This window comes from Acomys russatus, chromosome 19 (genome assembly GCF_903995435.1).
Source record: "Acomys russatus chromosome 19, mAcoRus1.1, whole genome shotgun sequence".
NCBI classification, from domain to species: domain Eukaryota; kingdom Metazoa; phylum Chordata; class Mammalia; order Rodentia; family Muridae; genus Acomys; species Acomys russatus.
Window position 1 is genome coordinate 15,382,178 of NC_067155.1, and position 17,368 is coordinate 15,399,545.

Sequence of the window (17,368 nt, forward strand, 5' to 3'; positions counted from 1 at the left end):
GCGCACGCCTTTAATCCCAGCACTGGGGAGGCAGAGGCAGGCAGATCGCTGTGAGTTCGAGGCCAGCCTGGTCTACAAAGCGACTCCAGGACAGCCAAGGCTACACAGAGAAACCCTGTCTTGAAAACCAAAACCAAAAAAAAAAAAAAAAAAAAAAGTGGTGAGACACTGGCCCATGGAAGGTCAGGTCAGGTTAAATGTGCAGGCACAGCAGTGACCGTTTACCACATGTCCTATTGTAGGGAAACAGATAGGAAATACAGTCACCGAGTCAGGGTCACTCTGGGTGGCATGAGCTTTCTGTCCGTGGCTACATCTCCAGCCTCCCCAGCCTAGAGACCTTATTAGGTGTCCATGGAGCAGAGAGGAGCTGCGGTTTCAGAGACGCTAATCTCGGGCACCGGCGGCTTGAGTAGAAGTCTAGTTAGGGAAGGGAAAACTATAAACAGTAAACCAGCTTTACTCAATAGAATACCAGGCCTGCCCAACCCACACTCTCCCCGCTGCTCTTGGAATCGCAGGTCCTGCAAGAGGATTAAAGGAGAGGGCTTTGCTTTCTCCTGCTACACCCTGTGACCAGCACGAGAAACAATATATAGTCAGCTTTTATCGGGACGAAGGAAGAAAGAAATGAACGAACTCTGAGCCCCAGCTTTTACTTATTGGGCCAGAGTCTCTCCGGATATGGCCAGTGGGAATTAAGACCAGGTTTGGGGAGGAGGAGGGGGTCTCAGCAAGACTGAGGCTATGACAATTTTTTGTTTGTTTTGTTTTTGTTTGTTTTTTGTTTTTGTTTGTTTGTTTGTTTGTTTTTGAGACAGGGTTTCTCTGTGTAGCCTTGGCTGTCCTGGACTCCCTTTGTAGACCAGGCTGGCCTCAGACTCAACAGAGGTCCACCTGCCTCTGCCTCCTTGAGCACTGGGATTAAAGGCGTGTACTGCCACTGCCCGTAGAGGTTGATACAATTTTAGTGCAAGCCATCAGACTTTTTATACCCTTGTCAGAATACAACTGCAGTTGCCAGGATTCAATAAGGTTTGCTCCCAAGTGCCCTGGGAGCCATGGACTCTAACCTGAAAAACCTATGACGTGGGCTTCTCAAGGCCAAACGAAACAACGCCATGGCTCCCTGAAGTTCCCCCCATTTAAAAAAAAATTTCATGGTATGCTAGTCAATCTTTAAAGCAGACACCGACTATAATGCTTCCCGGTATAACCAAGATTTCCACAGACATTCCAATGTCTGTGTCCAACTTTGGACACATACAAAGTTGTGCTGCTTGCTATTTCTTGAGGCAAAACTCCATATTGTCAGGCCCCGCACTCAGTGGGCACGGGTTGGGAGTGGAGGTGGGAAGTCGGCACGAGGAGGAGGAGGAGGAGAATGGACATTATCACACAGAGAGACATTAGATGGCACCTCTTCAGGCTTTCATTTCTTCCTACTGCCAGCATTAGTTCCACTCTTTCCTGATCACTTCCACTGTTCACTGTGTCACTTAAAAAAAAAAAAAAAAAAAAAATATATATATATATATATATATATATATATATATATATATTACTGTTTTTGTTTCTTTTCTCAGATTGAAAGCATCACTAGGAATTTTTATTCCAGCCCCCTTGCATCTAGCTCTTCTTTAATTGCTTTTCCTAACTGGGGCCGAGTTCTGGGAAGGAAGGCTGAACTTCACTATGGAACTCCAGGAATTCTATCAACGGACGTGTGCCCCTTTAACTCCCACCAGCAATAAAGTTCACAAAACTTCTGCAAACGAGTGTCACTCTTTTGACTCTGTCTGTCCCATGTATTTTTTAATTTTTATTTTTTTACCACTGGTCAATTAATCTCCTGCCTCATTATACTTCTGTGCATGTCACAACCAGGAATTCCTCTCCTTGAGGTTTTTTGGTTTTTATTTTTTCACAGAGTCCCATATTTCAGGACCTGAGTTCGTTCTCATGGGAAAACCTGGGCGTTGTGGCACAGGACTGTAACAGCTCTGCCGTGAGAGGAAGGGACAGGCACATTCCTGTCCCACCGACCAATCAGTCTTGGGGAATTGGCGAGTTCCAAGTTCAAGGAGAGATCCTTTCTCAATAAAAGAGAGAGAAGTGGAGGGAAGGAGGAAGGGAGAGAGGGAAGGTTAGGAAGAAAGGAAAGACAGGCAGTCTCTGTGAGTTCAAGCCCAGCCTGATCTATGGAAAGTGTTCCAGGCATGCTAAGACCACACATCATTAGATACGACCATAAAAAGAAAAGATGAAGCAGTAGAGAGCAAATCTCAGTGGCTAGGAGCACAGGCTGCTCTTGCAAAGAACCTGGGTTCAGTGTTCTTAACACCCACAGGGAGCCTCACAACCAACTGTCACTCCAGTTCCAAGAGACCTGGCGCCAAGCACGCATGGGACACACAGCTGTATGTTATACTGCAAGAGCAGCCACACTAAGCACTCGGATTCCAGTCTCAGTCAGATATGGACGGTTTATTGAGGGAAGGGAACACACCCACCACAAAACAAGGCCGATTGCAATCAGGGCCACAGAAAGGACTCGGGAGCCTAACTGTTTCCCAGGGTCAGTTTGTAAAGGCGAAAACCACAGTTATCTCATACAGGGGGCCAGATGGCAGAACGGTGTGTGTGTGTGTGTGTGTGTGTGTGTACGTGTGTGTGTGCGCGCGCGTGCGTCTCAAGCTCTGACTCAAGTTATTTTGCTAACAAGCAGTCCTAATTGACCTTAAGTTTGATTGGTCCTAAGTGAGGCAGTGCTTAGGTCACATCCAAAGTGTAACCAAGTGTGCAGACGACAAGAGTGCAGCCAGAGGGTAGCCAAGTGTATAAATAACAAAGTATGAATTAGGACACCGGTGAAGCATCTAGTGTAGGTTAACTTGACTCTGGCAGGGAGTGTTAGTGTCAAGCTACGAGGAATCGCTTCTCGGAAGCAGAGTTGAGAAGTTTAAAAACATGTTGAACTTAGTTTTACCTCATAAACAAAAGGAAGCTGAATATGGAAATGGCTTCAGCTGTGTCAAAAGGCAGACCTCAGCATTCCAGGCTTCAGGGTCCCCCATCCCTCCCCACCCCCTGCCCCTCACCCCCTCCCACTGACCACGCCCCTCCCTCTGCTCCCACCCCTCCCTCTGACCCCGCCCCTGCCTTCTATCCCTCCCTGCCCCCCCACCCTCTGAGTTTCGGTCCTAGAGTCAAATAGTTGGCTCTGGCGCATCCTTTGTTTCCAGAGACCATAAGCCTAATTGTTGAGATTCTATAACTAGGAGGAACAGAATGAGGGGGGCCCCACCAGACTCAGGGTGAGGGTGGCATATCGGTTGGCATTATAGGAACCCACTTGTCCCCTATGCCAGGGAATCCTCTGTGACTTAGCATTTCAGCCTGTAGGTGGGACTATGGACCATGTAGTCTCTTCTGTAATTATTTCCACCTGGCATTAGGGTGTCGTTATCGGAGGGGGTGGCGGGGGGGCAGGAAGGCTGAAATGCTAGTCAAAGGCTGGGCAGTGGGGCAGTTATCAGAATCATCTGATTAGTTGATCCAGTTGAAAGGGAGCAATCCCTTCGTCTGCACTGGTTTATGTCAGCTTTCAGGAAGCCCAGAGTTCAAATCACCTTGCAGCCTGGAGGTGGTCCCTGGATGGAGTCTGTCAGCCAAGTGAAAAATCTGCTGAGACAAATACAGATGAGGGACAGAATTTAAAATTTCCTAGTAATTGGGGGAGGTGAAGAATCCCAAGACCAGAGAAAATTTCAATTTTTTAGGAACAGGTATAAAAGGAGACAAATTGGCTTGGGAAACAATTTAAGATTTAGTTAATGTTAAAGCGTTGAACAGTCTTAAAACAATAGTACCTTAAATTCTTTATCATCATTGAAGTTTTAAAATATATTTTAACCTTTATAAATTGCATTTTAAAATATCTTTTTAGTTATCAATCTTAACAAATCTTTTTAGACTCCCAAATATTTTTCCTATAACTCCTCTAACCATACCTTTTTTTTTTTTTGAGAAGGCGGTTGAGGCCTTGGTTTCTGTTGTTAAACTGATCTTCAGACCCATCAGAGGCTTGAGAAGGATCAATAGGATCCGAATAAACAGGAAGTGCGGTGGAGGCAACTTCCAAAACTATAGAAACGACAGATTCTGTTGGCCACCTGGGCAGTCACCCAAGATGTCTCCATAACGTTGGAGCATCATCTTCAGCCTCGCAGCTCAGAGTATCTGACAGACTTTTCTGTGAAGCAGGTGACACGAAGGACTTGCCTACCTTGTCCTTGCAAAGCTCGGCAGTCGACTTTCCTGCATCCAATTGGTCCAGTCTTCTGTCTGCGTTGGAAGCGAGGGCATTTTCTTGCTAGCTTGTCATATATGAAGCCATCTGCTAAAGGACAATATTTTTTTGATCCTCATCATCTACTTTGAAGTTGAAAACGGGGGTGCTGCCAGGAGCTGACATGTCTTATTGTCAAAGAATTCTCAAATTAATAAAACATCTTCGAATGCCGTATTCTGTAGATCTCTGAGGTTTTTGAAGACCATCTATCTATCTATAGTGTATCTGAACTGCTCGTTTCTAGCTATGTACTGGCTGATGAGCTTAGAAAAAACTTGTGACTAAGTAAACCAGTACCTAACAAAGCCACAAGTTTGGTTGACTGCTAGTTTGCATTTAATTACCCTAAACAGTTTGTAATAGTAGTTTTCAGAAGGAGTAGAACTTCACATGGCATTTTAAAGAATCACATAGGATGGGGCTGGAGAGATGGCTCAGAGGTTAAGAACACTGGCTGCTCTTCCAGAGGTCCTGAGTTCAAATCCCAGCAACCACATGATGGCTCACAGCCATCGGTAATGAGATCTGGTGCCCTCTTCTGGCCTGCAGGAGTTACATGCAGGTAGAACACTGTATACATAATAAAGAATAAATAAATATTAATTAATTAAAAATAAAAATCACATAGGTACATTACCTTAAAAAGAGTTGAAATATAACCTTAAATTTGTATCAATGTACAGAAGATATATAACCGATTATATCTTTAACTTTGTATCAATATATAAAGATCTATAAGAGCAGATTCAACAATTACCTTTTTGTTTCTATATTATTTCTATGTCCCTCTCTTTTGCCAACCCTTCTCCCACTAAATAAGAAAGAAGGAGAGAGAAAAGAAAAAGAGAGAAATCCCTAAGTCTAACGTTTTATATCTTGGTTTCCCCCCGTGACTAAGACCATTAGCAGCCACCCTCTCCTAAAATGACTACAAACATCTGTCACCCGTTGAACAGCTAGAACCCATCCACCCCCACCTTGGGAACAGGACATCCTTCTCTTAAAACTGCTTCCTCCTGATTTGGGACATAGTCTCCTTTTGGGGCTCCTGGGAAATTGGGAAAATGGTAAAGTCTTTAAAACGCTAGCTGTGACATTTGTTGTCCAGTCTCCACGCGTGGTGAAAAATGAAGGCTTAAGTGGAGTCCTGACTAGAACTTTCCGTGAGGACGGGCCATCTTAGCTAGGCTTTTTGAAGTCCTTATAGACGTTTGAGGAAACAGCTCTTGAAGCAGTCTGTGAGGCTGAGTCACCTGGTTCTTACCTGTGTGCCTCTACCTCTCAAGTCTTGGGATCAAAGGTGTGTGACTTGAAAGTGCTGGGATTAAAGGTCTGAACTATCGCCATCCTGTTTATTGTAACTCTAGAACTTAGAAAACTATTAATTTATAGAGATCTGCCTGTCTCTGTTAGGAATAAAGTTATGGGCTACCATCACTCTGCTCAACTTTATTTTATTTATTTATTTATTTTTAATCAAATCTTAGTTCCAATTTATCCTAAACTCTTAGCGATTTAGAAAACAAGTTTGAACTGTAGTAACCCTTTGAAGTTACTTAAAACATTTTAAATCTCTTAAGAAGAAAACTCGAAAGCTGATGTCCAAATGGCTTGTGGGACACGTCTATAAACATGATTTAAATTATGTGGTTCAAGAAAACCTATTTTTCATTTTATGCCAGTAAGGCAAGTGTGCCTTTGGTAAATTGTTATTTGAAAATATTATTATTCTTAATTTTTATGCCCAATTAACCTTTTTCTAGGTAGGGCAGTTGGTACCTTTAAAAGACCAACACCTGTCATGTCTTGCTATGGACAACCTGGACAATTTGTGACTGCACTCAATAATACCGTCTAATATTTTTTTTTCAGAAGCATTCTTTATTTTACAGTTTGTTTCTGAGATTGGAGGGATGTGGATCTGTGTTTTCCACTGTTGTAACAAATCATGCCCCTGTAAATTCATGGTCATATTAACCAGAAACGGCTTTAATTTCCCTATTTGTCATTCTGCCCGGCCCTATCCACTCAAGCCATCTTGCACTTTGTTTTATCTGAGATAATGTTCTGATCCCTAGAAGCTAAACATATGCTTCTCAAAGCATCTAGAGCAGACCAATTCCATGGTTTATCACAGGTTAAATTTTTTCTTAGGTTATGCAAGTCAGTCTTTAACACATTACATCTAGTAGTAAATTATCCTTAAGGCTGTTACGCTGTCCAGTATAGCCAATAATAAACTTTTCGGAGACATTCCTATGGACCATAGTTTAGCAGTCCAGTTAGAAACGGAAACATAATGACCAAAGCCATCTTTGTCAGGGTGCCTTGTCTGAGTGCTAACTGGTTAATCAATTTGATCAGGTGAGGCCTGGATACCAATCGTCAAAACTGATACGGAGCCATGACCGCGAGCAGAGGCATCCAAGTCCTAAACTTTACTAATGTAAACAGGAATATTATTTTCTTCTCCGCTAACAAAGTGAAGCAAAAGCTGACTGGGCACCTGAGCCCATAGTGCTTAGCAGCGATAGGTGCATTTAACAGAGACAGCACAGCAAGAAACAGCAACTCTGTAGTCAAATCTTCCCCCCTCAGCATTTTATAAGCTTGACCCTTAGTATTTTTTAATTTTTATTAATTTATTCAGGTTACATCTCAATTGTTATTCCATCACTTGTATCCTCCCGTTCCTCTCTCCTTCCCTCCCACACTCATCCTATTCCCCTCCCCTAGGTCTGTGACAGAAGGGGACCTCCTTCCCCACCATATGGTCACAGCCTATCAAGTCTCATCCTGGTAGCCTGCTTATCCTTTCTCTGAGTGACACCAGGCCTCCCCACCAAGGGAAAGTGGTCAAATATGGGGCACCAGAGTTCATATCAGAGTCAGTAGTAGGGAGATTCTATCAAGGATTCTGTCCCCCCCCCCCTTTTTTTCCTCTCCTTTTCTCAGGCGTAACTTGAGTATATGAAGACCCAATATCAGCATCAAAGCAGAGATATCATTAATATCCCCTTTAATTTCTATTGAGAGGAACGGGTGGCGGTCTGGCAGGTAGCATTAGCATTCTTATATGTTATTTGCCTGAAAATAATCATTTCTGCCTGTCCATTAGCCTTCAGGCAACTGTTCGCCTGATATGGCTGACCAGCAACTTGTATCTCCTCGCTATCCTCGACAATCTGCAATAATTTAGTTATTTGCCTTTGTTTAATGTTGAAAACAAATATAGGAGGCCAAATAAAGCCCATCCCGGTAACCAGTTATGATCACCAGCACAGGCATGAATATTCCACCGAATACAATCCCTTCAAGAAGCAACCGACAGCCAACTGGCATCTCCAAATCATCTTTAACAGCCCATAATAAAATGACAGGTGCTGATCGCAAGCTCCTTCAGCATCAGGACCCTTAAGCACAACTCCCTTGATGCCCACTTGGAATTACCATAGACCATTAACAGTTCCCTGCCTGACCCAGTTTATAAAAGAGTTATCTCTTTATAGGGCTAGTGAAAGCAAGGACTTTAAATACACATCTTTAAATCTGTCTCGTTGTCCTGAATAGACTTTATGAGCTAGGGGCTCTCTCTTTCCCTTCCCCCTCCCCCACCCACCTCTTCTCTTTCAGGAGGATTTTTACATCCTTACTGACTGGCAGTCAGAGTGGTTTTTTTTGTTGTTGTTGTTTTTTGTTTTTTTTTTTTTTTTTGTTGTTTTTTAAATACAGAATTCAATCGGCAGGGCAGATACACGTTGTTCCAGACTATAGATCAGATCATTTTTTGGTCCCCAGACATGTGTTTTAACCTTTTTCTTAGTTATGCACAACATCATAGTGGCCCAACATGAGCTAATTTTTCTAGGAAATGTGTAGTCTTAACATTTTTCTCTTTTATCATGTCTCCACATCACCCTTTGTCCATCCGTATAAGGAAGAGAGGCTATTATTTTGATCTGCTGCCAGCCTCTCTAGTCTACCAAATATTGTTTATCTTTTATAGTTTATTTTGTTCTGATTAGCTTGTTCCTGAGTAAGTGCAGGGGCAGGCGCGCCAAAAGCATCTTTGAGTCAGAGCCTCATAAGGAGGTCTCGGGCATACTTGCTTGAGTCACGACCTCCAGGGCATAAGGAAGACCATCAAGTAGGGCCAGATAAGGATATTTCCCCAGAAGTGAGAGGGGTAGCATGGTCAGGACATTCCTGGGAAAGCTTAGAAGCAGCGCTCCCGGGAGAGGGTGCAAACGATTTCTTAGAAAATTTCCATCAGTCTGACGTCCCCAACTTCCATCACAACTGGAACAACAGGAATCGAAATAAACACGACTGCCTGACTGATTCCCAGATTGGTGATGACCGACCGAAAGTTGTCCGGAGACGAAGAAGTCAGAGGTCGTAAGAGTATCTGCGACCTCGGAAGCTGAGGTAGACGGATGCCAATGGAGCTGACCTAAGGGCTGTAATTTGCTAATGTGAAGACTGCATGTTTACGGCTAACTCGGATGTGTTCCAATGCCCGTGGAGGTGGGACTTCGCGTGTAACCACGTCACCTCTAAAGCATTGCATGGAAGTGGAGTGACACGTCCACTTAAATTGTAGGTGGTGGGAACAATTAATGTAACTTTAATATTTTGAATTTGATTATCCTTAAATAAGACTGCCTTTCCTCAAGCGTTTATCCTATCCTCCAGCTTTTTATCACTTTTTTTTTTTTTTTTTTTTTGAGTGATTGGTGCCTAGGACATATTTCTTGAAAGCTAATCTACGTGTTCTGCAGGATGACCCTGTTAAATAGTGCTGTGGCAGAGGCCATGACTGGCCCCACAATTCAAATTAAGGCAGTAACTTCTAATAGGAGGGCATGCAGATTTGTAAAGCATCCCATAATATTTGGTTCAACATGTGAAAATCAAAATGTAATCCAGCACACAAATAGACACAGGGAAATAAATCCCAAAAGGTTTCAGCACAGCAAACACATTGCCAACGTGGGGCTACGGGGAGACTGAGGGCCTCTCCTTGAAAAATCTTTGTAGAGACTTGTCTCTACACTCACGGTCAGTATAGTACTTGAAGCCTGGGCTAAAGCAATAAGACAAGAGAAGGAAATAAACACAAAAGGAAGGCCGACACTTACCCTATTCCTTAGTGACTCTCAGAAACCTCTTAGATCTGGTGGGCACTTTAAGTAAAGAGCCAAGATAAAACCAACAATCAAAACCCAGGAACCGGCAGGAGCAGAAACCACATTCACAGTAGTGCTCCAAAACAAACAAACAAACAAACAAATAAATAAATAAAAACAAAACTAAACTTTGCTTAACCAAGGATGTGAAAAGGCCTCTCAATGAAAACTTCGGAAAGAAACTGAATTAGACAGTAGAAAACAGAAAGGTCTCCACGCTCCAGGACCAGCAGAATTAATGCAGGGGAAGATGGGTACATTGCAGAGGGTGGATGTATACAGTCAAAACTTCAAACCCCATCACAATTTGAACAGTATTCTTCATACCAAAAAAGGATCCCAAACCGTGTAGGCATCACATTACCTAATCTCAAACTATGTAACAGAGCCATAGTGACCAAAAAAGGACATGGCACTGGCACAAAAGCAAAATGTGAGCTGGAGAGATGGCTCAGAGGTTAAGAGCACTGGCTGCTCTTCCAGAGGTCCTGAGTTCAGTTCCCAGCAACCACAGGGTGGCTCACAACCATCTGTACTGAGATCTGGCGCCCTCTTCTGGCCGGCAGGTGTACACGCAGGCAGAACACTACGCAATAAATCTTAAAAAAAAAAAAAAAAAGCAGAAATGTAAAGCAAACAAATACAGCAGACAATCCAGAAATAAACTGGCACAACTACAGATGCCTCATTTCTGACAAAGGTGTCAAAAACATACATTAGACGGGACGTGGTGGTTGCACGCCTTTAATCCTAGCACTCAGGAGGCACAGGCAGGTGGATTCTCTTGTGAGTTCAAGGTCAGGCCAGTCTATAGAGCAAGTGCCAGGCCAGCCAGGGATACACTACTACTTAGAGACCCTGTCCCAAAACAATACCAAGGGCAAACATGCACTGGGTGGGGGGTGTGGGGGATAGGGGATGGGGGTGGGGGGGTGGGGAGTGGGGGCCTCTTCCACAAATGGTTGGCAGGTCTGATGGTCACAAAAGAAGGAAACTAGAGCCGTATCTCCTACAAGAACCAACTCAAAATGAAGCACAGATTCTAACGTAAGATGTGAAAAACCTGTAAGAAAATACAGGCAAAACAATTCAAGACGCAGGCACCTGGGGCTGGTAGAGTGCCTGACTTCATGAAACCCCAGGCTGTAAGTAAAACCGTTTTCTTCAGAACTGGGTCTTTCAAACCCGCTACTAACCTATTTAAAAAAACAAAAACCCAACGGAGATATGGAAACAGTTGTTGTCTGTCACTCTTCTTGATTGTGTAGCGTCTGTTTTGGTTTGGTTTGGTTTGTGGGTTTTTTTTTTTTTTTTTTTTTTTTGGCTTTTCAAGGCAGGGTTTCTCTGGCTGTCCTGGACTCCCTTTGTAGACCAGGCTGGCTTCAAACTCAGAGACCCGCCTGCTTCTGCCTCCCTGAGTGCTGGGATTAAAGGCGTGTGCCGCCACCACCTGGCTTGTTTGTATGGTTTTAATGATGTGTGGGGTGGGGGACGGGGTGGTACTTTTTGCTTTTGTTTGTTTCACTTGGTTTAGTTCAGGATCTTGAAAGAGCATCTCACCTACGTAGCACAGGCTAGCTTGGAACTCCTGATCTTCCTGAGTGCTGGGGTTCTTGTGTAGCCCTAAGCTCTCCGGTGCTGTTCCTCGGTGTTTCTCTGGTACTGTTTAGGGGCGGCTGTGGCTTTCCCAAGTGGGAAGCCACATGGTGCTGACCCTGAGGCTCCCGGAGGAAGTCTCTTCTGCACCCACATGGTGTAATTTACTCAAAGACTGCCCTTGAAAGCCTGAAAGTTATCAACTCACTTAGCAAGGGACTCTGAGATTAAACTGCTTTTTAACACCACACGAATCACCCAGCCAGTCAAGTTACCATCCCGTAGTCCCCAAGCTGGCCAGTCTGCCTCCCAGTGACAGGCTTCCAAAGAGGCAGGGCACGGAAAAAGACTCAAACTGAGGAAAACCTCCTTCGGTGCTGAGCAGAGCGGGCCGCCAGTAGCTATTACAGCGGCGGGATGCGTCACTGAAGTGGAAGTTTCCGGCTTCTTTGAGGACTCCGTTGCGTGAGGTCCTGTGAGAGGTCACGGGGTGTTATTTCTGGAAGGTGTCCTGTGAGGGGTCACGTGGTGTTTTGCTGGGACCAGACACGTGAGAGGGCAGATGACGGTGGGGGAAGAAGTATAAAAAGAACCATGGACGAGGCTTTCCGCACTTTCATACCATGGAACACTTCCCTGGTGTTCGCTGGTCTTCATTGGTCTTCGCTTCACAGAGGGAAACAACACAGAACTCATGGGACGCTGTCTGATTCTGGCTGCTCGTGCCAATTCGACAGAGCCTTGTGGTTTCTTCTGGGGCGTGCAACCACTACAAATTCCTGTTGCTGCCTGGTGTTGGCTATTGGACTGGACTGCTGGGATCCTGACATCGCAAAGTGGAATCAGCCCAAGATTTCATCTAAACGAGTCCACAAACCCGCTTTTCCTGTTAACATTCTTTCTCCCCTTCCTCCGGTTGGTGGGTTAGAAGTGGGGTGAAGTGTTTAAGAACCCTAAGTGAAACAGGTTTTGAACAGTCTAAGCCGACAGGTCACCACCCAAGTCCTATGTGCCTGACGCCATGGGAAGGGAGAAAAGTTCACCTTGTGAGGATTTCAGCTGATGGACATGTCAAAGATTTCAAAGCTGCCTTCTGCCAGGGCAGGCCCAGCAACGGCAGATAAAGTCCTTCCTCGTTCTCGGAGATAGTTCTAAAGTTCTCCAGAGAGGCCTGACAAGAAGGATCACAGATCATGGTGAGTCAGGAAGCTGACCGAACAAACCAGAGTATGCAGCCCCAACAATTTCTGCCTGTTGGCCAGCAGGCTCGAGATCCAAGGAGAGATGCCCTTTCTGGTTGAGTTCCGGAAGCAGGAAAATAGCCATTTATCTCAGTTCAAAGGCAGCCAGACAGGAGAAGCCCTCTTACTCGGGAGGTGGGGGGTGGTGGTGGGGTGGTGGTGGATGGGGTAGGGTGAGGGGTAGGGTGGGGGCGGGGGTGGGGTGGGGTGTCAGCCCTTTTGGTCTACTGGGCACTTCAGCTGATTGCGTGAGCCCCACCCACACTAGGAAGAGCAAGCTTCTTGATTCAATGGACCCACTTAGGTGTTAATTTTATCCATAACTGCCCTCAGAGAAACACTCAGAATAACGTGTGTCCGGACGCGTGTCCTCTCCATACCTAGTCACACTAGCACTTAAGATAGTTGTCATATTAAGTTAGAAGCAGGCAGCTCAACAGCAGTTCAGCAGTTACAAGTCATCCCACACTTGCATGACCCTTGAGCTACAAAGTACATAAAGCCCATAGCTAAACCTTGTGCAACTTAGCCCTCCCAGTGCAGGAAATAACAGTAAAACCCACATATACGATACCCAGCAGCGAGGGTTATACCACCAGGGTTGAGGAGGGGCGGGGGCCGCGGGGTGCGAGAATATGACCTGTTTACAGTAGGAAAGGATTTTTCTCTTTCAAAAGACTTCATGAGAAGAGCAGTGCTGGGGCTGGAGAGGTGGCTCAGCGGGTAGGAGCACTGGATGTTCTTGCAGGGGACCTGGGTTCGGTTCCCAGCACCCACGCGGAGACTCGCAGTCATCTACAACTGACCTCATGACCTGAGGCCCTCGTCTGGCCTCTGTGGGCACCAGGCACTGGACATGGTATGCACACCTGCATTGGGACAGAAAGCCCATACACATAAAATATAAATACTGTATTTTCCGGACTATAAGATGCACCTGACCATAAGATGCACCCAGTTAGTCTTAGAGCAATAAAACAAGAAAAACAATAAAAAAATAGCAATCGGACCATAAGGTGCACCCTAATTTCACCCCTACTTTTGGGGAGAAATATGGCTCCCGACAAAACAAGACTAAAAAGGCTGATTTAAAATGTCATAATTTTTAATCCCTCAATCAAGGCGTAAACGAGGGGTTTCTTTTCTTGTGTTCAATAATTTTTTTAAAAATGGCTAAACAACAGGTCTTAACTCAGAAGGATGCTGTGAGTCACGCCAAAATGCTTGTCCTTTAACATTTCCAAATTTCATTGAGTCTGCAAGTGTCGGTAGTTGGGTACTTGCCAAGGTTCTTCTAGTTTTCACTTTAAAATAGAGGGCTGTGGTCAGATACAGATATGGCCTGAGCTAATTGGATACAACAGCTCAGGACCCAGGGGACTAGGCCTGAGAAAGCCATTTAAAAGGGCCAAGACAAGCCAGGTCACCTCTTGGCGTCGGGCTGCCTGCCTCTGGCTGGGTTTTGGTGCCAGCCTGACAGTCACTATCAGGGACCAGCATCCTTAGTCGGATCCTTCTGATTGAAAATATGACTCTAAAAAAAAAGAAAAAAAAAAAAGAAAAAAGAAAAAGAAAGAAAAAATGACTCTAAAAAGACAGACAGCTCTTGTCACACAGAGCTATTGAAAATTCATTTTAGGGGCAAGTCTGTTGGTATCTCAGCAGTGGCCCCCTCTTACAAATTGGGAGATAAAACCTGTTTCTGTTTTTGATCCCAAGTATGGGATGGAGAAGAGGGCAGGATGTTTACCACTTGGATGTGAGAAAGCAGGATGTTTTTCCACTTAGAAGTCCAACTATTTCATGGGGGAGCTTGGTGAAAAACGTCATTGAACAGACTGAGAGGATAAATGTGTGTGTTTGTGTGTTTGTGTGTGTGTGTACATATATATGTGTGTGTGTATATATACACACATATATACATATATATGTGCTCAAAACAGGAGAGCGGGCTTTTAGTTGGGACTTGGTTTTTGGCTGTTCATCCCTCTACTTCAAGAGGTTCCTAAAGAGAACTGCTCCAGGGAAAGCTTCAAGGCTTTGGATTCTAGGCTGAGGCTTGAGGTTTCCGGCTGCTGCCCCCGGGTCCAGCAGCAACCTTGGTGGGATTGCTGGTCTGCTGAGATCCCGCTGACTACATCAGGAGAATCATTCCTCCAAACTGATATCCTTAAGGTTTCATTATAGTGTTCTTTAATGTCCTTTTCCGATTGTTTGGGTTAGTTGAGTTGTTAGGGAGGCAGGCTCATTTAATAAGTTCATAATAAAATATAATTGAAAAGAAAATTGAGCCTACAGACAGAGGCTTACTATCATGAGATAGGATCTGGCCAGGGTTTTGGACACACTGCGATACAGATATCTGGATTATTTTAGGTAAAGAATCTCAGAGACTCGAGAAACAGAGGAAGTTGGCATGGCAAAAGGACAAAAGGCTTTAACATATGGGGAAGGAGATGAGAGGTTAAGGAGTTAGGACCACAGCTGGAATACCAAGAAGTGAGATAGTCCTATCTTGTGATACGGGAGACCATGGCCTAAGCAGTTTGGCAAGGAGCCAATGCACTGTCTCTCCTTACCTAAGTCTCTTCAGGCTCGTTGCCTTTGCTAGCTTTGTTCAGCTTTAGCTATTTGGGTAAACTGAGGCATACAGGAAGCTGTGGTATTCTTTAATGGTGCTCTATGAAAAAACAAACAAAAAAAATTTTAAAAAAAAATTAAGGTTCCCCATCTCTTTGTGGGCTATATGTATAGTTTTATACAATTGCCAGTCTATGAGGTGTATTTATGGTTTAAAGTTTTATTTTGGTACTAAAAGAGCTTCAAGATTCTAATTTTTAGCCGGGCGTGGTGGCACACACCTTTAATCCCAGCACTTGGGAGGCAGAGGCAGGTGGATCTCTGTGAATTCAAGGCCAGCCTGGCCTGGTCTACAAAGCAAGTCCAGGACAGCCAGGGCTACATAGAGAAATCCTGTCTTGAAAAACCAACAAACAGCAACAAAAAAGAATTGTAATTCTTTTAGGCTATAATTAGGATGTGCAGATTAATGGTCACTTTATGAATGATCAGATTCTTTAAAGTTCTTAGCACTATATGTGTAGCCATGCTAAGAACTAATGCAGTTCATTGACAGAGATAAGAATTAAAAAAAAAAAAAAAGATTTATTTATTATGTATACAGTGTTTGCCTGCATGTGTGCCTGCAGGCCAGAAGAGGGCGCCACTCACCATGTGGTTGCTGGGAATTGAACTTAGGACCTTTGGAAGAGCAGAGAGTGTTCTTAACCTCTGAGCCATCTCGCCAGTTCTAGTTCACCTTCTGTAGATGTTTTCAAGGATAAGCCTAAAACAATTAAAGTTTATTTAAAAAGTCAGGTATACTTAATGGGTGGCCCTCAAAAACTCCTCAGAAATCTGCTGAACGTGGCATTTAAAGTGTTTAATGAAAAAGGCTTGCTATGATAGACAAAATTTCAGCCCCTCGTGGCAGCCCTAAGTTCTTCTTTAAAGAAGAGGACACTACCTGGATTGCGGTAACCCGGACTGCTGGGAGAAACCACCCCATGCCTCTCCTGCCACCAGTGCTCTGCCCAAACTGAACACTACTGGTTTGTGGCGGCTAACATTATTAGGTTAATAGCTAACTTTGTGTTTAAAAGTTTAAAGTATCTGTGCTTAAGAGAACTGTAAAGCAAAACTGGACTTCCAAATGTTAAGGACTCTTAGGGGTTCCTTTTGTATTTTTTGTTTGTTTGGTTGGTTGGTTTTTTGAGACAGAGTCTCTCTTTGTAGACCAGGCTGGCCTCGAATTCATAGAGATCTACCTGCCTCTGCCTCCCCAGTGCTCGGATTAAAGGCCTGCACCACCAGGCCGGGCAGGGGCTACTTTTGTAAATGCCTGTTGTCTGTTTACTCACAGACATTATGTAACTTTGTGTTCTTTGCCTTTAAAAGCCCCTGACTGAGGCGGCTGCGTTCGGAATCCAGAGTCTCCCGCGTAGCCGGGTGCCTGTATATGACTGACACCCTCTGCTTTGTTAAAATGTATTAATGGTCGGATGGGTGGAATGGCCCCACACCCATAACAATTTGTCTGCCATACTCTGCCTCATGAGGTCAACTTTTCCCACGTTCCTTCTCTGCAAGGAAAGTCTCTCTCTCTCTCTCTCTCTCTCTCTCTCTCTCTCTCTCTCTCTCTCAGATTTTCTTGGTCTGGTAGCCAAAACTTGACTCTGCTCTGTGTGGAAGCCGAAGATTTAATGCTATCCTGTATGACTGCCAAAGTGACCAATGTCCCCAATAACACCACCATGACCATGTGAACTTAGGGACCACCCAGGTGACAGCAAATCTCTGTCATTTTAACTGATACATAAACCACTGGGAATATACTTCTTGATAAATTCTTTCTGTTGTTGTTTAAAGATTTATTTATTATTTATACAGTATTCTGCCTGCATACCACAAGAGGGCATCAGATCTCATCATAGATGCTTGCTTGGGAGCCACCATGTGATCACCAGGAGTTGAACTCAAGACCTTTGGAAGAACAGCCAGTGCTCCTAACCTCTGAACCATCTCTCCAGCCGGATAAATTCTTTAAACTGGTTTCAAAGTAACTTTATGCTGCTCCTTTATTTAAAGGAACTTCCCTTGCAATGGCTGCTCACAGTAACCAACCACCTGCGTCTCATGGTGTTGGAATGAGAAGAAAAGGGTTAAAAGGGTTCTGAAGGTCAGACGGTGGGGGAGGAGGGTCCCCTGGGTCAGAGGTCTAGGAGAGGAGAGTAGGGCAGAACAGGGAAGGAGGGTGGGAACGGGAAGAGATACAAGCAGGTAGAGATAACAATTGGGATGTAAGATGAATAAATTATAATAAATGAGAAAGAAAAAGAAAAGTGTTCTACGATGTCTAAAGGCAGCTTGTAAAAGTTTGAGGACACGAAAGCTTAAACGGTGAGGCTCTAAAAAAGGTTTTAAGATGT